Source organism: Silene latifolia, unplaced genomic scaffold (genome assembly GCF_048544455.1).
Source record: "Silene latifolia isolate original U9 population unplaced genomic scaffold, ASM4854445v1 scaffold_171, whole genome shotgun sequence".
NCBI lineage: Eukaryota > Viridiplantae > Streptophyta > Magnoliopsida > Caryophyllales > Caryophyllaceae > Silene > Silene latifolia.
The window spans coordinates 42,236-67,221 of record NW_027413148.1 but is presented as its reverse complement, the minus strand read 5'-3'; the positions used below and the strand labels follow the sequence as shown (position 1 = coordinate 67,221).

General features: G+C 35.2%; 1 pseudogene; it reads left to right on the top strand.

Moving 5' to 3' along the window:
• Window positions 1-14: 14 nt before the first annotated feature.
• LOC141638075 (protein TIC 214-like) lies at window positions 15-22,718 on the top strand (annotated as a pseudogene).
• Window positions 22,719-24,986: the final 2,268 nt, after the last annotated feature.

The following is a 24,986-nucleotide window of genomic DNA, read 5'->3' as shown; positions in this document are numbered from 1 at the left end:
TGCTCAAGGAGCACATGGTCGCTCAGGATGCAGGACAGGCCACCCTTCATACAGAACATGCAATACTTCCTGCAGAACAAGTCGTTCCTCCTAAAGAACAAATCACTCTTCCTGCAAAAATTGTTCTGCCTGCAGGACAGATCACTCTCTCTGCTGGACATGTCATCGTACTTAAAGATCCATTAATTTACTCTATCAGCAGATCAAGAAGGTATTCATGCCAGAAGTTCCAGCAGGTCCATCAGACAACTCTGCTACTAGAGTAACATTCTAGGAGAAGACTTTCTGGAGGAACAATAAGGGGATAATGTATCACCGGATAGTTATCCGTCATCATGTGTTGTGATCCTTGGCAGGGTATGAATCAATGGCTTCAGGGCAATTCAATCAACGTACCACCTGTACGCAAACTTCATAAGACCCTAGAGATCCATGAGATATTGGACAATCCGATTGCTACAAACCATGTTCCTACATACAGATACTCCCTCAAACAAGTTCAATACACCCATAAGTTAAGCAGACCCTAAGGAACTAGAAAGGATATGCAGATGCTCAGGCCATGTTGGGGGCAACATTCAAGTCAAGTAGTTCCTCGCATCTCCCTAAAGGTCATACTTGTAGCACCAAGGGTGAACAGAAGTGATAGTCCTCCAGCAAGCAGACAGGAGGAACACCTGAAAGTTAACCAACATATAGTAGCTGGAGGAACCAAGGGCACCTTGCAGCCTGCCAGTGATATAGCCAATTCCTTCTCAGCAGGAGAAAGACGAACATGAGTCAGACTGTTTTGCATGTCCCCCCACAACGGAGCTGTGGAAAACATGCACGGGGGCAGATGCCTCTACAACAATTCACCAGCAGGCATTTACAATCCTTGAAAACAATCTCCCTATAGAGACTACATGGTGGAAGATCAACCACTTCAAATGTGCTACGTCTTAAGCCCAGTTGAGGTAAAGCATACATAATTAGTTTCAAAAAACAAAAAATTTCTTTATCGATCATTTCAGTTTTTCCATTTAATCGTTTTCAAAGTATTAGTCTTTCTATCTCTTTCAAGTGTTTTCGAGCACTGTTAGCTCCAAGTGTTCCTCTTATGAAAGATTCGGAGTTTGTGCTTCCTATGGCTTATGGGGTCTTGGAAATCTCTAAGAAAGCTCCAGAGGCCTTTTGCGCCAAGTGGAACATTGCATTTTCAAATCTACCCCTAGGAATCCTCAGTCCAATAGGCAGGTGAAATCTAGTAATAAAATTGTAATGGAAAACCTGAAAAAGAGATTGAAGGAAATATGGGGTAAGTGGGCATATGAGCTTCCCCTGTTTCTTTGGTTTGACAGGACAACTCCCATGGTGGCAACAAGACAAACACCGTTTAGCCTGGTGTATGGAGCAGAAGCCGTGATTCCTTTTGAGGTGTGAGTACCAACACACAGGTACGACTGCATCACTGAGTACAAGAACTAGGTGGGAATGGCCAGCAGCCCGAATACTTTGGACGAGCTATAAACCAGCGCCCGGATCAGAATGGCAGCCTATAAACAGACTGCTACTAGGAGCTACAACCGGAATGTACGAATCCGAACCTTGCAAGTAAGGGACCTGGTGCTCAGGAAGGTGTTTCAGAACACCAGGAACCGGCGAGTAGGGAAATTTGCTTACAACTGGGAAGAACCTTACTAGGTAGAAAGCGTGGTGGGTAATGGAGCATAAAAACTCATGTCCATGGAAGGGCAACTTATACATAAGCCATGGAACATTATTCACTTGAAAAAATACTACATTTAGGTTCCAGCTACTGGACCCTGAGTTTCTCCTTCAGGAGGTACATTAAAAAAGGACAATGCAAATGATAACTTTGAACTTGCACCATTAGTGCCTAAACTAATTCCTTGTGGTTCTTTACCACGAAACAGTCTTCACCTGAAGGGATACAACACCCAGAATGCACCCGCCGGAACTCCGGTCCTATTTTTCAGTAGGTACGACAGAAGAAGTGGAAACCCAAAACTTTAAGTTATGGCACCAACCTCTTATTTATTCGCCTGAACAGGTATCACATTGTTTCTTTTGCAGCTCCACAGAAGGAACACTATTCGCCCGACAAGGTATCTCGTTCAGAATATACGTGTTAGCCACCTTGGATATATCAGGTACTGCTAAGGGGATGACAACTTAAATCGTGCTCTTAAATTCTTTCCAAATACTTAAATTCTTATTATTTTTGCACTTTGGTGTTACCTCATCTGGTAGCGCTAAGTGAATAAAACATGGGAGTCGCATCTTTGAGATTTTTTACAAAGGGCCTAGATTAAATGTTATTTTCTTTTTAAAATGTGATTGTACTACTTAGAAGCTGATGGTGAATGTGATCGTCACATGCCATCAAACACATTTATAATCTGAACAAAAAACTAGTTAGTGGTTAAGTCGAGGTCGATCCATGGGACGGTGTGCTTTGGGTTCTAAGTCTATCTATCTCAATTTATGCTAGTGTCACAATTGATTTGGGTTGAAGTTGTGTTCTAAGCTACTACAAGGAAATGTAAACAATTGAGAAACAAGACAAGTAAATAGAAACAAGGGTGTAAACAAATGATAAACAATACTAGGGTGTCATGGGATCATAGGAAAATCATGGTAAAATAGCATAAATGAATCATATAGATGCAAGCAATTATTATTGTTGGAATCAAGTTAGTGTATCTCTTACAATTATTAGGGGAAACTTAGGTCTCGGAGCCGAGTCGGTCAAGACTTTACAACACCTACAAGTCGACTTGGTTTTCCCTATTCATGGTGAGATAACATAAACGAGTCCTAGGAAGGTTTGGGTCCCGGAGCCGAGTCGGTCAAGACTTTACAACACCTACAATCGACTTAATTCTTCCTAATCAACTATATGCATGATCTAATAAGCCTTGAGTTGGTTTATGTCTTACAAGTCTTGTTGAAAGGATAAGAGAAACATGCTAGGTTGTTAATCAAGCATTTTATCAAACATGACATGTGCATAAGTTGGAAAAACAATAAGCAAGCATTCATATGATCTCATTAAGCATAAATCTTTCCCATTACTAACTCCCCTAATCCGCCACTAATCCCTAGTTAGGACACTACTCACTCATTATCATGGAAAGCATGTTAGCAATGATGTCAATCATCTTAACAAGTATAAACATGATAGAAGAGTAAAACAATAAGCAATAAAGTAAGGAGTAAAGGAAATATACCAATCTTAAGATGAACAATTGGAAAGAAAAGAATAATAGAAGAAAATTTGATTGATTGATGAAGAGTTGTCAATTCTCCAATAATAACCCAATAATCTTCAATTACCCAATAATAAATCTTGAACAATAATTGAGGAAAGATTAAAGTGCAATTTGTGGAATGATTAAATGCTAATCTATTCTAATCTACTCCTAATCTAATCTAAGAGAGCATTGCCTACACTAAGAGGGCTTAATTCCCACTTAGAGGACTTATTCTTCAATTTATTACATGAGGGTATATATAGTACTACAAGAATTAGGTTAACTAAGGGCTTATATGATGATTAGATCCCTAAGAAGAAGAAAGTGCCTTGGAAGTCCTCAAGGAGCCCCACGGCTCCCTATGCGAAGACATTCTTCCTGCTCAACAATTCGCTTGTCCTGGCTTGGGGACGCTCGGGCCGAGTCTTGGGACGCCCGTCCTGGGCCTGGGACGCCCGAATCATGGATCTGTTTGGCTTTCTCTCGTTGTGACTGCCTCAAGATCCTTGGGGATCATTGAGGGGTCGTGGGGGTATTCATTATTGCCCATTTCACTTGATTTATTTGACTTAGGCCTTTGGTGTTAGCCTTCTCTTTGGTGCTTGGTCGTTCTATGCTATCAATTTAGCCCCGCTTCACTTCATCTAGTCAAGTTAGTGCTCTTCTCCTACAAAGGACACCAAACCTCATATAATATGCATTGAAGGAGGCCGAAGACAAGAAACGACCCTAATACATACTAAAAAGCATAGGAACTAGGTTAGTTAGGGGACTAAATGTGCGTAAATAGGAGTCACATCAAATATCCCCAAATCGAACCTTTTCTCGTCCCGGGTAAAGAGGTGACTAGAACTAGACCTTTATTTAAACTATCCTAATAATAATATAGCTGATGTGAGACAATTAGCGGGTCTCACTCCGCCCCTTCAAATCACAACAAGACACCTATGAGGTAAGATGCCTTCTTGCAAGGCAAGGTGGGGCTTGCCAAAATGGTGATACATCCAAGCATTAAGCACACAAAAATAAGTAATGGATGCATCTACAAAAGAATAGCCACTTTCCTCATCTAAGTAGCGGAAATCATTTAAAAGGGAAGCAATTTAAGGGTACACACTCCATTATAGATATTATTTCTCCAAGTTACTAAGTCTAAGAGGATACCAACAAATGACCTCCAAGTTGTGTCAAACTAGGCTACTTTCATCCACAATCGCTAAATGCTTTTATCAAGAGTAGACTCCCTATGGTGTTAGAAACACTGTAGGATCGCGGAATTCCCCCTCTTGCCTAGACAAGAAGAAGGGTCGTCCCCTCTCCACCATTTAACAAAATTAGGATCATCAATGGATAAAGGGATCAAGATGGTTTTGAGTTTCTCGATAGTTGTTTGCTTTTGGGTTTATTTTTCCCCCATTTTAGTAGCATTTGACGATTAAGAACATTTCATGCCATTTTGATGTTTGTCTTTTTGATACCTGGCAATTTCAATTTTGCATTTTTGAACATTTTTCAAAGTAACCCCATTTGTAGCAAGGGTACTTCTATTAAAGTATAGGAGTCTATTTTTGCTCTTCATTTCATTTGATGCAATTTGCAAACATTTGATTTTGATTTGGTACTTGAACTCAATTTGATGTTTTTGTGCCCATTCCCTTTTTGTTTAGCAAAATGATGATAGAGGTGAAAGAACGATTGGATGGCTTCAAAGGTCACCTTGGAATAAACGGTAGCCAAGGAGTTATCACACCACAATGTACTCTTGACTAGGCTTTAGTCCATGGGTCAAAAGATACTAGTATGACACATCCTAGGGTGTCTTAAGAGTATTCTAGCAAACAAAGTCTCAAGGAGAAAAATTATCTACAAGGGCCTTTTATACACTTGTCAAGCTTCCCAAATAGGCATTTTCACAAAATTTTCAAATTATGCATCTGCATGCCATGATGCAACTATCATATATACAACCTAATGCATATGCTTCTATCAACTAATATGGCATATAAGCTGATCAAAATATAGCCACATTGTCATTAACATACAAAAAGGAGGAAGGAGATTTGGAAAGATTATAACATGCGGTCTTCTATTTCCTTCATGCCTCAAATGTGGCGTAGTCGACCCAATTTGATAAGAGTGACAAACAAACAAACAAATATATACAATATATACAATTTTATACTACAAAGGAAAGAACATGTTTTTGGTTTTTGAAATTTTCAAATTTTTATGGATTTTGTTTTTATGAAATTAAAGAACATATTTTTGAGTTTTTTTTTTCAAAATTTTTCAAAATTTATGTATTTTGGAATATAAATTCCCATCCCTCACTTTATTTTGGACATTGTCCTCAATGTACATGTAGGAGTAGGAATGAAAAAGAGATACAAATTTTTAGGTTTTTAAAGTTTTATGCAAATTGAGGTACAAATGCAATGATATGATATGATATGAATGAATGCATTTTCTAACTAAATGCGATTCTATATGACATATATAACAAATGAATGCAATCTAAACTACACTAGATGATGCATGTTCTCTATTAAGCTATGGTCACCTATAATCAAACCTCCCCAAACCGATTTAAACACTATTTCTAGTGTAAAAAGGAATAGGTTTGGTCATTAGTGACTATGCATGAATTCAAGTCTATATACAACTAACTATATGAATCATATAAGATATATTACAATGCAAACTAATCTAATCATGTGAGATATATTATAATGCAACTATACATGAGAGATAGGGAAAGAAAGGGTATCATACAAAGGAGGTGGCATGGCCAAGTGTCTCTAGCCATTGTATCCTTCATCATCATTAGTGGGTCCTCCATACCCACTATGTCCTCTTTGCTCTCTGTAACCTCCGCCTTGGTATCCCCCACCTTAGCCGCCAAATTCCCCTCCTTGGTTGCCATAATTGGGGAACAAGAGATATGGTTCAGCCGAAGATGGAAGAGGGCCTCTAGGATTGATGTATCCTTGTTGAGCCATATTGTAGTAGGATGGGTATTAAGCCAAGTAGTTGTTGACCCGTCCATCGTGCACTCTAAGATTAACATTTTGCATGAGTGTCATCAATTCACTCATGGATGGGGCTTCCGGATCTTGATGAGCGAATGGTACATGTGGTGTGGGGTAGGGTGGAATGGGTACAAAAGACGGTGGTGCGTCACCCCATTCTGGCAACTCACGGGGTCGGTGGGGCACTTCTTCACGCGGTGGTGGGTGGTCAAGGATATTAATGGGAAGAAGGTAGCTTGGCCTTGGTGAATAACGGCTCACGCGGGGCTAGGTGGGTGGTATGTTCCACCCCATGAGTACAAGTGATGAACATCCTCTAGTGAGCCATTCTACACTCCCGACATCATTGTATTTCACCACCGGTGGTGGTAAAAGATGGCATGTTCATCGATCAAAGTGCTCCCTTTGAGCTTACCATATCTCCCATCAAAGTTGAACCCGGGGCAAAGTTCATTGGCCAAAATTGTTACTAGGCCTCCCATCACAAAGGTTTTGATTGAAGAATTCCACTTTGCAAAATCATTAAATCTTGTAATCATCTCAAGGGGTGTGTTAAAACTGAAGGGCTTTGTCCCTTGCACATTCAAGTAAGACTCTAGAAAAGTCAAGTCGAGAAGGGTGCATTTGTCTTGTTCTAGTCTTCCAAGTATAGTCCCGGCCACGAATCGTTCGCTAATCCTATTCACCGGATGTTGGATAACAAAAGTATAGCATTGTTTGTAAGAGCTAAATTCTCTCCCGGAAATAGCCCTCCAAAGGTGGTTGACAATAAGGTTGGAGGGCTTGTCAGTGTCACTTTTTGGCACCTCAAGACCAAAGTTGCTCGCAAAATGGTCTAAGGTTATCCTGTGGTCCTTATTGCAAAGACAGAACTCCATACCGACATCCTTTTGTCGATTAGATACAACACGGAGGCTACACAAAAACTCTAGTGTGAGGCTCAAGTAAATGTCCTCATGGGCATAGAACATCTTCTCAAAACCCAAACCATTGAAGAACAACTCCGTTTGGTGCCTTATACCGAGTATTTCTAACACATTAAGATCGATGAATTGAGTAGGTTCATAAGCCTTACCTAGAAATTGCTCAAATCGTTGATGGTGTTCATCTTTGACGAAATAAATTTCCGGAAAATGCTGAAGTTGTGCAACATCCAGTATCATCTCATTTTCTTGGCCCCTTGCCTCTCGTGAGGTGGTTGAAGTAGCACCCTTTCGGCGCTTGGGTGCGGCCTCGGCGGTCTTCTTGCTTTTGCTCCTTAGAAACATTCTTGCTTGACGTGGTTGGTAGGGTCTTTGATCAAAAACCTTGGATTGATGATTTTGTGATGGGGTTTTTCTGATGGAGATTGTAAGGAGGATGATGAGATGTGGTTGTAATGTTGATAAGATAAGGGAATAGGGATGGTGGGGGGCGGATTTATCCACAAAATAAGCTGAGACGAGCGGGTTGGAGTCGGGTTCGGGCGACTAGTAGTTGAGCCCTGCGTTTTTCTCTATGTGGCCCGGGCGACCAGGCATCGGCTCGAGCGTCCCTCCCTTTGGGACGGGCGTCCTGAAGATGGGACGAGCGGATTTTTGGTCAGGACATTCTCCTTTGTTTCATCAGCTGCGGGTCGAGCGTCCTTCTAAGTGGACAGGCGTCATGTACTGCTCTTGTCAAATTTTAAGGATTAAGCTAAGGCTTTCCCTTGCACCCTTTTGTGATCCCTTCTTATCATCGTGTCATTCCTGAAAATGGCTTAAAGAGTAGATAAGAACTCTACCTTATAACTCTCATGTAAGGACCAAAATATACATGTAAAATGCAACTATTATGATACAATGCAAAGTTTGAAAAGAATATATTACAAATGGTGGTTTGAGATAGGACTCCACCAAACTAAGTTGAAGTAGCAAATTCCATTATCGATGGAGCTTAATGCTCTTAAGAGTTGGTCAAAAGCTTGTGAATGGTCCTCAAGTAAGCATGAATAAGTCTTAAACCATTGCAAAATAGAGTAGGGCCAATCCATGAGGGACCTTCCTTTGAACTCCTTCCCCTTCTCCTTTGCTTGGTTATGATGGCCTTCCCGGTTCTTGTAACTAGCAACCTTGAGATTCTTATCATAAGGGGTTTTCTGGTTGCTCCCGTTTCTTCCAAAGTTGATGACGAAAATACTTGGATTAATCGACCCTTCAAGAATAGAAGGTTAACTTTCATGGCATTGATGATGGGGTGTCTTGGGAGTTAGGACTATGGGTGCCAAGTTTTCATAAGTGGGCTCCCTCTGAGATTTGTCTTTGAGCTTCTTCACCAAGTGATTCTTGTATGACGATTTGACTTTCATGAAAAGGTGCATAATATCATCTCCAACTATAATGGGCTCTATAGTGGGTGTGAGAAGGTCCTCATATTCAATAAGGAAGAGGCATTCTTCCTCTTCATTGAAATAATCTTCAAACTTCTCAAGGATGGGTTCCTCAAGCAAGCTAATCCCATAACTCCATTCATCATTTGAGTCCATCTTTCCCTCATCATCTTCTTCCATAGGTACATCATCATCGGTTTCTCCATATGAATCATAAATAGGGGCTTCACTCCTCTTCATTAACTCTTTCTCCAACACCTCAATGTCCACATCAAATGACACACCCTCATACTCACAAAGGCTAAGAGTATTTGGCTTACTCAACCTTATATCTTCTTCATCAAGTACCACACTTTCATACTCACAAGAGCTCAAGGAGATTGGCTCTTCCCACTTCACATCTTCTTCATCAAAGGTCCTTACCTCAAATTCACATTCATGGTCAATGCTCAAGAATTGGTGAGGAGTGGTTGGTTGGGTGTTTGCTTGGGTTGCCCTCATTTGGGAAATTTGAATTGCTAACTCCTCACCATAGGTAGCAATGCTTTGAAGAACATTATCCCTATTTTGGCTTTCTTCTAGCATTTGTTTGAAGAAGTTTTGTTGGTCTCCCATCATTTGGAGAACCACATTTTGAATGTCAAAGTTGGGCTCATCTTTTTGTTGTGTGTGGGTGTGAAAGTGGTCATATTGTGGCATTTGGAATTGGTTGTAAAGTGAGTCTTGGGTGGATGGTTGTCGTGGATATTGGATGTGGGGATTTTGGTAGGAAAATTTGGGGTAGTAGTTAGGATTTTCATTGTATGAGTTGTAAGGTAGGTTTGTGTTGACTTACTCCTGAAACTCCCCATACCCATAGTCATACTCAAAAGCTCCACCACATACTCCATATGCCAAGTCTTGAGCCATCATAAAAGCTAAGACAAGAAAACAACTACAAGCACGGAAACTACAATAAAACGGTAAGAACGACGTTGAGGAACAAGCTCCTCAAGGTTAAAGCACAATTAAAATAGACAAACAAGCAATAACTTAATCACATAACACCGTCCCCGGCAACGGCGCCATTTTGATGGTGAACGTGGTCGTCACATGCCATCAAACACATTTATAATCTCAACAAAAAACTAGTTGAGGTCGATCCATGGGACGGTGTGCTTTGGGTTCTAAGTCTATCTATCTCAATTTATGCTAGTGTCACAATTGATTTGGGTTGAAGTTGTTTGCTAAGCTACTACAAGTAAATGTAAACAATTGAGAAACAAGACAAGTAAATAGAAACAAGGGTATAAACAAATGATAAACAATACTAGGGTGTCATGGGATCATAGGGGAATCATGGTAAAGTAGCATAAATGAATCATATAGATGCAAGCAATTATTATTGTTGGAATCAAGTTAGTGTATCTCTTACAATTCTTAGGGAAAACTTAGGTCTCGGAGCCGAGTCGGTCAAGACTTTACAACACCTACAAGTCTACTTGATTTTCCCTATTCATGGTGAGATAACATAAATGAGTCCTACGAAGGTTTGGGTCCCGGAGCCGAGTCGGTCAAGATTTTACAACACCTAAAATCGACTTAATTCTTCCTAATCAACTATATGCATGATCTAACAAGCCTTGAGTTGGTTTATGCCTTACAAGTCTTGTTGAAAGGATAAGAGAAACATGCTAGGTTGTCAATCAAGCATTTCATCAAACATGACATGTGCATAAGTTGGAAAAACAATAAGCAAGCATTCATATGATCTCATTAAGCATAAATCTTTACCATGAATAACTCCCCTAATCCCTAGTTAGGAAACTTAGGAAACTACTCACTCAATGTCACGGAAAGCATGTTAACAATGATGTCAATCATCTTAACAAGTATAAACATGATATATATATATATATATATATATATATATATATATATATATATATATATATATATATATATATATATATATATATATATATATATATATATATATATATATATATATATATATATATATATATAGAGAGAGAGAGAGAGAGAGAGAGAGAGAGAGAGAGAGAGAAAGAGAGGCCGGATCCGGTGAGGCCGTTAATTATGGCGAGGCGACCGGCCTCACCAAATTCTTTCATTAAACAGATTTATGGACTGACTCTCTATTATTCATTGGGCTGAAAACTAGGGGTCATCCTTAATCTTTTCATTAGCCCAAATACTTTCTCTCTCTCTAAAATAAAACACAAATGCCCAAAACACTATCTCTCTCATACAACGCAAATCCTCAAGCAACAAGATACATCGATTTCTCAATCAAACGCAAATCTGGTATATAAACTCATCAATTGCTGCGATTGTTTGTAGATTTCATCAAAACAACATACAACAACGTTATTTCAGCAATTCCAGAAGAAGATTTCGATTATTTTCGAGGTAATTTCATAATTTTGATCAAAATTGAGCTCGATTGTTTAAATTAATGTTTTGTGTTTCAGTTTTATTTATAAAATAATGTGATTGTAGTGGAATCTAAAGCTCAATTTTTTGTAATATAAGGCTCGATTTTGTATTTGAGGTTTTTGTGAGGTTTACTTTATGATTTTAGTCAATTTTGTGAATATGTATCTAATTTTGTGAATTGAAGACTTGGTTAATTGAGTCTTAAAGATGACATTGTGAATCATATAATAGTCACTCTGTCGGGGCGTAATGTCTATTTTTTTTGTTGATGTGAATTCGATGCCTATATTTTTGTTGATGTGAATTCGATGTGAATCTGAGATTTGATTGTGTGAAACATAGAAATGATTTTGTGAAACTTATAATAGTCGCTCCGTCATGGTGAAAAGTTAATTATATGATGCATATATGTCGTTGGAATATGTGTCCTCCGACAATAATGCGATCACAACGGTTGATCATGATGATCACATGTTTAAATCTCATTTTAAGAATACATGTGGGATGTAATATTTTACAGTCAACTGGTCCACACATATCGGTAATGATTGGCTGACTAGAGTTTGATATTACTGTCGTGCGACGGTGGTGATCAGTTGATCCCCTTAGGTGATACCTAAAGGGTAACACTCTTAATTGATTATTTAATTGATCGTATGTCGATACGGGTTAATTAAATTGCTTAAAATTGACGGACGATTTTGTGAGTATAATTGACATGTATTATTGTAATTCGATTAAATAAGATACGGTCTAGGTAATCAAATTGTTTTATTACTTAGATAAAATTATTGTTTACGAAACAATTGAAACTGAATGAATAATTTATTATAAATGCAAGACGTTGTGATTTATAATTGATAAACCATTTTGGTACAAGTAATTATGAATTATTAAGTCGATTTTGTACATGACGTATTTTTATTAATACGTTGATTTTTAATATGTTAAAAATATATTACAATTACACATGACTTGTAACATGTGACAATTGACTAATGACAAATATAAAATGGACCTCCCATTTTATAAGTGCCGAAAAAAATGGAGGGAATAAGGTTAATATTGTGTTTTGATTATGTTAAGTGGAAAACATGATGATTAACCTAAAATGACTAGCCTTACATGCCTAGTCTCACCTTGAGAAGAACAAGGCCATGCATTGGCTTTCCTTGTCCCTCCTCCACCGGTTTTCTAGAGCAAGATAGAGGGTTTTTCCTCTATCAATTTTTCATTCAAAACTTCAACAAATTTTCTAGTGTAAGAAAAATATATTTCTCTCTACATCTTATGAAAAATTAGAGAAAGAAAATCTCCAAAATCTTCTTCTCTTGGCCGAAATTACAAGAGACCAAAATAAACATTTTGGGTCATTTTCAGTAAGATTAATATTGTTCTAGATCAAATAATATTAGTCTTTTAAGAGGTTACCTTGGGTATAAACTTTTGGGAGGGATTCTTCTTTGGATCCTTTGTTCATCCATATAAGGAAAGCTCAAGAATAAGTGAGAAGGAGAACTCATTTGTGCCCAAAAATCCGAAATCCCATAGTAAGGAAAACGATTTCTTCTCTTTTCTTATTCAAGTTTGCATACATAAGATCTAGTTTTAATTTTATGACTAAATTAATATGACACATATATGAACATTTAAATTAATGAGATTATATGAATCTAACAAGCGGTATCAGAGCCTTAGGTTGTTTGCATGCAAATCGGTTTATAGTTTTTCCGAGTTATAAGATTTACATACAAAACTAATTAATATGGATTTATGAAGATAAACCTAAAAATAACTTTGCATGTTAAAAGTTTCTGGTCCTAAGTGATTTTTAGGACATTTTGGTTTATTTATGGATTTTATTGTTCATTTTATATAATATGGCATTAAAATGTGATTTTTATGATAAAAATGTCATTTTTGGACGAAAAATAGCTAAACTTCGATTTTTTCAGTGGTTTTTGGATATGTTTTCACATATATTATCTACTGATGGCCTGTAAATGTTCATAATTAAATGAGTTGTATTGCTCGAAATATGGATTTTTCAAGTTAAAATCGTATTTAAATGGGTAAATAGGTTAATATGAGTTATATTTCGAATCTGGTCATGAAAATTTAGTATGTTGTCACATGCAATTTTACAAGATGTGTGTAAAATATTTGGCTATAATGAAGTCTTTATGCATGATTTATGAATTTTTGATGAAAAATCACATAAATAGTGACTAAAATTAGAAATAATGCTAAAACATACTTCAGGACTAAGGAAAAACTTCACATGTTTCATTTTATCATATATTTCAGATCTAAAAGTGAAAAGTTGATGAATATAATTTTTCTCATATTTTTAGGATCATAATTGTTAAATCCGATGAACCGCAACATTGTTTTTCTCGATAAATTGTCGAAATTTTTAACCTAAGTTTTGAACATTATGAGTGTCATGGTTTTTTTTTCCAGAGTGTTCATGAGTTTAAATTTCAAATTTTGAAATTTTTATGATTTAATTTGAAGTTTATGACATAATTTTGTATTTTAGGTCCATTTATGAACAATATAAAGATATCTAGGTTAATTATTGTCAAATGTTAGTGGAGACTAATTTTGAGTCCTAAGTTGGTTAGAGTAATTAACTTATACATAAATATGAATTTATGAAATTATTGTGATTTTTAAAAGGTTAAATCACGCAAATCCGTAAAAACCGATTAATATACGTTATTGGCTCTTTAAAGGCGATTTAGCATAAAATTTGGCATGTTCATACATATTATAATGCTGCATTTTATTTATGATTGTCATATTTTAATTTTATGTAATTTTTGAATTATGTAATTTTACTTAGTATGGCTTTAGTTTTAATTGATATTACCCGAAATGTATGGGAATATCGATTCGGTTGTAATTATTGTGATCTCGTATTACCGTTTTGTAATTTAATAGATTTATTTTTATTTTAATTATAAATGTATAATAGGAAATTATGTAATTCATTTTGTAATTTTATTATTCCGGAGTTCCTTGAAGACGGTGCCACTCGAGAAGGCGATCCATCAAAGAAAGTGTTGCCTTGAAATGCGTGCCAAGACCGAAGTTCAAGGGACCAAAGGAGTTGGTTTCCGATTTTGTAATAGTTTAATAGATTTACTATTTTAGGAAGGCCATACTAGGATTTTATTTATGCTTTGCATTTTATTTATATGTTGCATGCATCGCTAAATCGCCATAACTAAAACATGCATTATCATTAAATCGAGTTTATCGACCGTGTCAATTACAATTATCGTAGTTCACCGCTTTAGTTAACTTAAAACGTGATAGATAATAAATTGACATGACCTCTCGCTAAAATAAACAATTGAGACTTAGCCTTACCAAAAACTAGAAACGATGAAAACCTATTTCATGAGGGAGTGCACTCGGCCCTACCGGGGTACAAACCTTGTTACATAGGGGAAGTGGGTGATAAATATCTATCCACCGAATTTATGTTAATAAAGGGTATTTCGGCACACCGTGCCCTAAGTTAATATGAATTTGGATCATGGACACATTTATTCGAAATTTGGATTGAACTCAACGAAAGTATTCACGACGATTTCCGGATGTGTTTCGGGCTAGAGATAAATATTAATGTAATTTTATCGACCAAGAGTTCTAAAAGTAGAATCGATTAAAGAGTTAATCCACCGAGTCATGTTAATAAAGGATATTTCGGCACACCGTGCCCCAAGTTAATATGAATTTGGATCTTGGAATCATTTATCATAGTTGGGTAGAGGTCACTATGTAAATGCTTTACTTGTTATTTACAAGTATTAATAAAACGATAAATGTTAAGTTTTCCAATATTCCGTTATCATATTGTTCTATTTCTTTACCACAATTCATATACGATATCATTTCGATTTTTGATTCAAATCTCCATTAAAACATCGTAACTAAAGACAAAACATTGTAAGGATCTCTTGTGAAGAGTATAGATAAAAGTTATTCGTGATCAAAAGGGTTTTTGATTCTTGACTAACATATCTACTTACAATGAATTGTTTCTCATATGCTTAATTGAGTTAAGTACTTTGAAACGTTACATCATTTTGGTAACTAGATTTGTTTGAAATCAAAATCGACCAAAATACCGCAACCATTTCAATGAAAGTTTTAAAACTAAACAAATGAATTGAAGAGTAGTCTTCATGAAATTCAATTTTGCTTCTCTAAGCAAAGACTCATTGAAATGAGTGGGAGCATTCTCTTAAACCGTTAAGAAAAGGACGAAGTTCAAAGAAGTAAAATTAGAATGGAATTGATACAAGGTAATGTTAAAAGTAAAGTTATTGAGAATAACAATACTAAACCTATCAATCCCAACCGATAAAGTTTCCATTGTCTTAATTGTTGGACGCTAGAAAGGAAACTACCCCAAATTATTGAAGAATCAACAAGTTAGTTGTGGGACATATAATGGGACCTTCTTCTTTAAATGTTTATTTGATTGACATAAATTTTGCTAGTACTACTTCGTCAATATTAGAAACCGGTGGTGGTTTTCATCATTGTATTTGATACATAGGATGATTAGAATATGACGACTAGCAACAATGATGTTGAGAGATAGAGTCATTGTGTACTCAATCTAGTTTTTGGGTTTAGAGTTGTACTTAATTGTGACTATTAAGTGCATAAACTCTAAATAAGAATATAAACTTGTTAAGATAAAAAAGAGGTTTCACTTTTGTGACCCTATACACCATGATTTGATGTATGGCTAACCCATTATCAAGGTGATTATATTCTAAACCAAACTAGAATGATATATCATGAAGATGATGCAAGACTCAAATTGGTAACCCAAGATTAAACCTTAGATTCTGGAATGATGAACGCAAAGACTTATCGAGTACTCTTGAAACCATTAGATCTTATGGTATATGCGTATCTTGTATTCAAAGTAAGATGTCTCGTGCCTTTTGGTTGAAAAGGAGATCGAGGTTGTAAATCATTGATCCAAAATAGGTTGATCATTTTCTTTTACCAACGATTTAAGTTGACGCTAATGTGTTCACTTAATAAGGTAAATAGAGAAATCTTTGAAGAAGTTCAAAGAGTTCAAAGAATCACGATTTAGTCGTGATGGGATTATCAAAGTAAAGACTTTGATATAAGTAAAAGGAAATGTGATATAATATCACAAATTAATCTCTCTTAACACACATTATGGGATAATGTGTGGTTGGATAAAGAAATCAAACGCTATTCAATATAATTTGGACTTCAATCAAGTTACTTTGAGTTACTTGATCTTTTTGGGGATTTTATCATTTTGTCTAAATTATTTTTCCATTATATCTAAAACGAATCATATGAGATATGAAATGGTAGGGTACCATGTTTTTAAGTTTTCAAAAGAAACAAATGCTCATTTTTCCTAACTATAATCACGAGTACAACGAGTTTGTGGTTCGTGAAGCTGTCTTTCTAGAATACAAGTTTATTTCTAGAAGACAGAGTGGGAGAAATTATTCAAGTGTCACAAAAGAATTGTGTCAAAAATTGTATGTCACAAGAAACTGTTTTTCTTGGCTACATAACGTTGCTTCTTCAAAACCTAGGAGGTTGAACTCATCACTTGTTGAAGATGATGAATTCGTATTACTTTTAGAAAGTAAAGAGCTTGCAACTTACAAAGAAATTGTTTGATTCAAGTTGATTACTTCTGGAAAGTAATGAACATATGACTTACATGAGAGTTTTTAAGTCACAACTCAATACAAGGCTTAGAGCCATGAAAATCCGAAATAAATTGCAAGTGAATTGTTAGATATCAAAGCTTGATTGGTGGCAAAGGGTTTTGTACTAGTTGAAATGCTTAAGTCTATTTGGATCTTCTTAGGGATTGTGTTTCATTATGATGATATACATATAGCAAGTGAATCTAAAACCCACTTCTTCAATTAGAAGGAATGTATTCAATACATGTCTTGAGTTTTGTAGATTCTTGCAATCCTAAGATAATGTGAAACTTAAGAGAGGGTCTTAAGTAGGACATCAATGAGTTGGAATCAATGATTTGATCATAGTATAAAAATTTTCCCGATAAGTCGAGAAGTTGTGTTTATACATGAAGTTTAGTGGGAGTTACGGAAATTTTAGTAGTCTTATATGTGGATGACATATTGATCATTGCGAATGATTTAAGACTTTGGAGAAATATAGTACATCTTTAATATCCGGATTTATGGAGATAAATCTACATGATATTAGCGTCAAATAAGAAGTCTTATGATGATGAGATTCATGATTAGTTCAATCGAGTTGAACATATTTGATTGATTCCATTTGCTCGTTGCCGGATCAATTAAATGAGTAATGATGTATAACACTTCATATACTTTGAGTATGATGAATTGTCTCAAAATCGAATTTAAGTAATAGTTACCAAGTAAGCCATAAAGATTACCCTTAAGTGCTTGCAGAAGCATTAAGGATGTAAAGCAAAGTGTTTTTTGATGCAATTTTGTGTAAGGGTGTTACACAAATGACAATTGACAATTGAGATTGCGCATGGTTTCCGACAAAACCATAATCAAAACACATCAGGATGGTTAAGATACCATTGTGGCTATGTTATTTAAGAAATAGATTTTCTAGAATCGTTCTAGGCAATAGAGAACAATGAGAAATATTTACAACGAAAATTGAGTACACTTGCAATCATGGGATGTGCAAGAAGGATGAGTCCCGCACACTGTGAAAACAGTGGGAGCTATTCTAAGGCTAGAGGGCCTATATCTAGATTGGATCTAGACACGTACTCAGAAAGTTTTGTAATGCAAATGTACACATTACAAAGGAAAACGAGTATGTAGTAAGGTTGAGTAAGGTACAAGAAGTTGATAAAACCTACTAACGAAAGCCTTCTCATGGGCTTAACATGATGAGTCATGTCATATGTCATTTCAATTAGATTGAGATGAACAACTACATACATGATCAAATTGGATTATAAAAATATGAAGTAGTTATCAGGTATTGACTATTCATATGTGATAATCACATTTGTCGTTCGAGTTTTTAAATCTAAAAACTCCTTTTATATACTTTGTTACATCCAAACGGGTTGTAGAGACAATATTAAACCCCGCTAAAGTGAACCCGGATTAACAAGGTATTCGCCCATAGTCACTTGTATGAGGTGACGTCTCGAAGTGACTAGAGTGTGATGCGATTGATGGCAAGTTCAAGTGCCATAGAGTCATGTGAGATGACTAGTCGATCACATAGGCGGTATCGTTAGGAACACTTTGTCGGGCCTTATGACCGCTTATAGAGTTCTGGCAAATTTATATAGCCTGGTCGTGGCGAGAGCTACTATAGTATTCTAATGAGTCGATTCTTTTGACTAAAGACTGTTCGCCTAAGGTGGCACAATTTCAGATTAACTTTGATTTGTGTTACTACGACCATCGTAGTGGGGTCAAATGGGCATATTTTGGGTTATGATGGCTGTGGCTAGTCAAAGGGAATAAGTGCGATAGAAATTGTCCACCCCCTTGTCAGGGTTAAAACAATATCTCAGGGCCACTCGAGGAGTAATGAACTGGAAATGCGTGGCCACGCTCGGAAGGTATCTATGGTAGATAATTCCGGTCAATCAGTTATTCTCCAGATCGAGGAAACCACTCTCGATATGATCACTTGCAAGTACGACCTGAAAGACACCTTGCATTTAGTGGGAGATAGTAATAGGACAAGATAATTGGTGACACACACTTGTCGAGGACAAGTGGGAGATTGTTGGAATATGTGTCCTCCGACAATAATGCGATCACAACTGTTGATCATGATGATCACATGTTTAAATATTATTTTAAGAATACATGTGGGATGTAATATTTTACAGTCAACTGGTCCACACATATCGGTAATGATTGGCTGACTAGAGTTTGACATTACTGTCGTGCGACGGTGGTGATCAGTTGATCCCCTTAGGTCATACCTAAAGGGTAACACTCTTAATTGATTATTTAATTGATCGTATGTCGATACGGGTTAATTAAATTGCTTAAAATTGACGGACGATTTTGTTATTATAATTGACATATCAAATTGTTTTATTACTTAGATAAAATTATTGTTTACGAAACAATTGAAACTGAATGAATAATTTATTATAAATGCAAGACGTTGTGATTTATAATTGATAAACCATTTTGGTACAAGTAATTATGAATTACTAAGTCGATTTTGTACATGACGTATTTTTATTAATACGTTGATTTTTAATATGTGAAAAATACATTACAATTACACATGACTTGTAACATGTGACAATTGACTAATGACAAATATAAAATGGACCTCCCATTTTATAAGTGCCGAAAAAAAAGGAGGGAATAAGGTTGATATTGTGTTTTGATTATGTTAAGTGGAAAACATGATGATTAACCTAAAATGACTAGCCTTACATGCCTAGTCTCACCTTGAGAAGAACAAGGCCATGCATTGACTTCCCTTGTCCCTCCTCCACCGGTTTTCTAGAGCAAGATAGAGGGTTTTTCCTCTATCAATTTTTCATTCATAACATCAACAAATTTTCTAGTGTAAGAAAAATATATTTCTCTCTACATCTTATGAAAAATTAGAGAAAGAAAATCTCCAAAATCTTCTTCTCTTGGCCGAAATTACAAGAGACCAAAATAAACATTTTGGGTCATATTTAGTAAGATTAATATTGTTCTAGATCAAATAATATTAGTCTTTTAAGAGGTTACCTTGGGTATAAACTTTTGGGAGGGATTCTTCTTTGGATCCTTTGTTCATCCATATAAGGGAAGATCAAGAACAAGTGAGAAGGAGAACTCATTTGTGCCCAAAAATCCGAAATCCCATAGTAAGGAAAACGATTTCTTCTCTTTACTTATTCAAGTTTGCATGCATAAGATCTAGTTTTAATTTTATGACTAAATTAATATGACACATATATGAACATGTAAACTAATGAGATTATATGAATCTAACATATGTTTGTTTCGTTGTGAATCTATGATCGGATTTATTGAACCTTGTAACACTCTCTGTCGTGGTTCAAGTTTTATGTCGGTGTGAATCCGGGACTTGAATTTGTGAATATAGGAGCTGCTTGTGTGAATCTTATACATTATTTTGTGAACCTCATAATAGTGAACAAACCTGTGTGCTGAGCGAAAAAGATTGAAAAAAGGATTATGGCTCTACAAAGTAAATTGGCCTGGCTGAGAGACCGTATTCCATGGTTTGCTTGCTCTTTATCCTGAGGTAACTTGCTATGCACTCCTTGTCTCAAATATTTGGCAAATGCTTTCAGTGAATAGCACCTGAAAAGAGGGAATTTGTGCTAATTTTTGTTGTAATTTGCCTAGAACATACAGCAGTGACTAATTTGAAATATCACTATTCTTGTGTATGACATTTTGAAATTGCATTTTACGCATAACTTTTAATTGAAAGCTAATGGATTTCATCCCCACCTCAAATACGAATGCTGAATAGAGCTAGAAATAGAGTCCTGAAAAAATCTTCAACTGTCAATGGTTATTGAACTCCTGTTGAAAGATTTCACTTTCAACATTTAATATTTTGTGTGATTCAGGAATATTTATTCCCATTCCTCATATAGGTTTCAGTGTGTGATTGGACACGGTATCCGCAGCTGTATTCTCACCGGCTTGTGCCTTGTGAGAGTGAACTAAGAAATAATAGACGAATTATTGTTTTCACTTTCGTCAGCAAAAGTATATGCGCCGACATTAAATTTTCTCATCAAGAATTCATGTCAGTTGTACACTTACACTTAATTGTAGGTTCAAATCCTCTACCTTACTAGAGAGCATATGGTTCGAGTATTCACTTATCGCACCATACAAATAGTCGATAATTAGTACTCTCTTTGTTTTAGCAAGTTGGCAACAACTGGTTTTATTATGGGACAGCTCGTGATGTTCATATCGATCTATTATACGCCTCTGCATCTAGCATTGGGTAGACCTCATACAATAACTGTCCTAGCTCTACCCTACCTTTTGTTTCATTTCTTCTGGAACAATCACAAACGCTTTTTTGATTATGGATCTACTAGCGAAATTCAATGCGTAATCTCAAAGATTCAATGTGTATTCTGAATAATCTCATTTTTCAATTATTCAACCATTTCATTTTACCAAGTTCAATGTTAGCCAGATTAGTAAACATTTATATGTTTCGATGAAACAACAAGATGTTATTTGTAACAAGTAGTTTTGTTGGTTGGTTAATTGGTCACATTTTATTCATGAAATGGGTTGGGTTGGTATTAGTTTGGATACAAAGAAAATCATTCTATTAGATCTAATGTACTTATTCGATCTAATAAGTATCTGTGTCGAAATTAAAAAATTCTATGGCTCGAATCTTTAGTATTCTCTTATTTATTACCTGTGTCTACTATTTAGGCCGAATGCCGTCACCCATTTTTACTAAGAAACCGAAAGAAACCTCGAAACGAAAGAAAGTGAGGACGAAACAGATGTAGAAATAGAAAAAAAGTCCGAAATGAAGGAGACTAAACAGAAGAAGAGGGGTTCACAAGAAGATCCTTCTCCTTCCCTTTTTCTAAGAAAAGGAGGATCCGGATCCGGACAAAATTGATGAAACGGAAAAGATCCGAGTGAATGGAAAGGACAAAACAAAGGATGAATTCCACTTGCACTTAAAAGAAGCATACTATAAAAATAGCCCAACTTCTTATTCTGGCAATCAAGAGATTTCGAAGTTAGAAATACTTAAAGAAGAAAAGAAAAACCTATTCTTGTTTGAAAAACCCCTTCTTTCTCTTCTTTTCGACTATAAACGTTGGAATCGTCCAACGCGATATATAAAAAACAATCGATTTGAAAATGCGGTAAGAAATGAAATGTCACAATATTTTTTTATTCATGTCAAAACGATGGAAAAAAAGAATTTCTTTTACATATCCACCCAGTTTATCAATTTTCTGGGAAATGATACAAAGAAAGATTTCTTTGTCTACAACAAAAAAATTATTATACGATGAACTATACAATTATTGGATTTATACCAATGAACAAAAAAAAAACAGCTTAAGCAATGAATTTGCTAATAGAATTGCAGTTCTAGACAAAGGACTTTTTTATATAGATGGACTCGATAAAAAAACTCAATTATGCAATGAGAAAACTAAAAAGGAATATTTGCCAAAAATAAATGATCCTTTCTTAAATGGACCCTATCGTGGAATAATAAAAAAATGCTTTTCACCCTCTATTATAAATGAAACTGTAGTCCAAAATTGGATAGATGGAATTTTTATAAATAAGATTCATAGTATTCTTCGTAATGATTATAATTACCACGAATTTGAACAGAAAAAAGATACATTAAAAAAAAAATCAATATCAAAAGAAATTAGGCATTTCATGCCTTTAATGAGTCCATTTTCTGGGGAATCAACATTCAATCGGAAAGGAATTCATTTACTTCTAGAAGAAGAACAAATTAGTTCAGAAGATCAAGAACAATTTTTAAAATTTTTAGTTGATGCAATCATAGGACTAAAAATAAATAATAAAAAAATAAAAAAATGCATACATAAAATAAATACAAAAAAAGATATGAGGATATGCGACCCCTTCCTATATATTTAATACTTTCGGCTACAAAAAAACTTGTAATACCAAATCCATTTGGAATTCCATCAATTATTCGTCTATCAATAAAAGAAACTAACTCGGCCAACCCTCTTACACCCTTAATAAAATATGTTGTATAAAAATCATCAATATAACCACGTTTGAAGACCAATTATAAATAAAAATTATTATATTATCCCAAAAAGGTCTCTTTGGACCTCTTTTATCAAATGAATTTATTAAATAAAAAATTTTTAACGATGAATAAATAGGTTTATATAAAAAGAAAGCTATAAATATTCCCCAACAAGCTATACTAATTGATAAAGTTGCATTTATTGCAAATTCATACCAATCAACAGAATTATTCAAAAGTGAATGTAAAGGATTTACGGGTGGAGTTAACCATTTAGTTAATATATCCAATCCTATTCCTTCTTGATTAAACGGAATTCCAATTAATTCAATGAAAAAAGTAAACACAATCAATACAATGAGAGGAAATAGCATAGTATTGTCCGATTCAGAGGATATGCGAAATTTTTTTTTTTTCAAGAATACTAATAAAAGATCGAATTATTTTAAAAAAATTTCTGTAAATTTTATATGGTTTTTTCCTAAAAACAGAAGCCTCTGCTCGATTAGCATTCCTTGTTAATAAGGTAACTAAAGATAAATTTTTATTAATTTTTTTCAATCCGTCTTTACCCCACAGAGACATTGAATAGAGGGAAATGTTTTTTTTTCCACTATAATTTTTACAATAAAGGTTTAAATGACCGTCAAACGTAAGAAAATAGATTCGAAACATATAAAAAGCGGTTAATCCGGCTGTGAAATAAGCTATTATTGCAAAAATTGGCGAATACAACCAACTATCATTAAGAATTTCATCCTTGGACCAAAAACAAGCAAGAGGCGGAATACCACAAAGAGAAAGCGTACCTATTAAAAAAGCCGTTTTTGTAATTGGAACATGTTTTGTTAATCCTCCCATAAGAACCATATTCTGATTTTTATCTGGAGAATATCCAACAAGCGTTTCCATTGAATGAATAAGGGATCCGGATCCTAAAAACAATAAAGCTTTTGAATAAGCATGAGTAATCAAATGAAATAAAGCAAATCGATAAGAACCCATACCTAGGGCTAACATCATATAACCCAATTGAGACATTGTAGAATAAGCTAAACTTCTCTTAATATCTTTTTGAGCAAGAGCTAAGGTAGCTCCTAAAAATAAAGTTATTATACCTATAAAAGCGATTACATACATTATATAAGGTATAACTATGAAAAGAGGAAAAAGACGAGCAACTAAAAAAATCCCAGTGCGACCATGGTCGCAGCAGATGTATGAGAGCCGAAATCGGAGTAGGCCCCTCCATAGCATCGGGTAACCATACATGAAGAGGAAATTGGGCGATTTTGCAACCGCACTTTAAAAATAAGAATAAAGTACATAAAGTACAAAATAAAATATTAACTTCATGAGTTTTAATTAAGTTAGTAAATATTTCAAACAAATCACGAAAATCGAAACCGCCTGTTACCCAATAAAGACCTAAAACTCCTAATAATAAGCCAAAATCTCCTACACGATTAGTCACAAACGCTTTTTGACAAGCATTCGCGGCAATGGGGCGTGTAAACCAAAAACCTATTAATAGATACGAACACATTCCAACTAATTCCCAACAAATATAAATTTGTATTAAATTTGAACTAGTAACTAATCCTAACATGGAAGTATTGAAAAAACTCATATAAGCAAAAAATCTTAAATATCCCTGATCATGACACATATAATTATCGCTATAAATAAGAACCAAAATTGCAACAGTAGTTATTAAGACTAACATAATAGAAGTAAGTGGATCGAGCAAATAGCCAAATTCAAAAGAAAAATCATTATTAATAGTCCAAGACCATACATATTGATAAATGGAATTACTATTTATTTGTTGAATCGCCAGCGTCATCGAAAAAATCATAGCTATAGTTAACAAAGAAATACTAGAAAAAGCCCACATCCGTCGAATACTTTTTGTTGCTGTTGGAAAAAGGAGAAGTCCCACTCCTATTAAGAAAGGAACTGGGAGTGGAATGAAGTGTATGATCCATGCATATTGGTATATATGTTCCATAATATAAAATTTTTATTTTTAATTTAATTTTTTTTAATAGTAATCTTTTGAAAGAAATCCATTAAAAATCACGATATATAATAACACTAAATAAA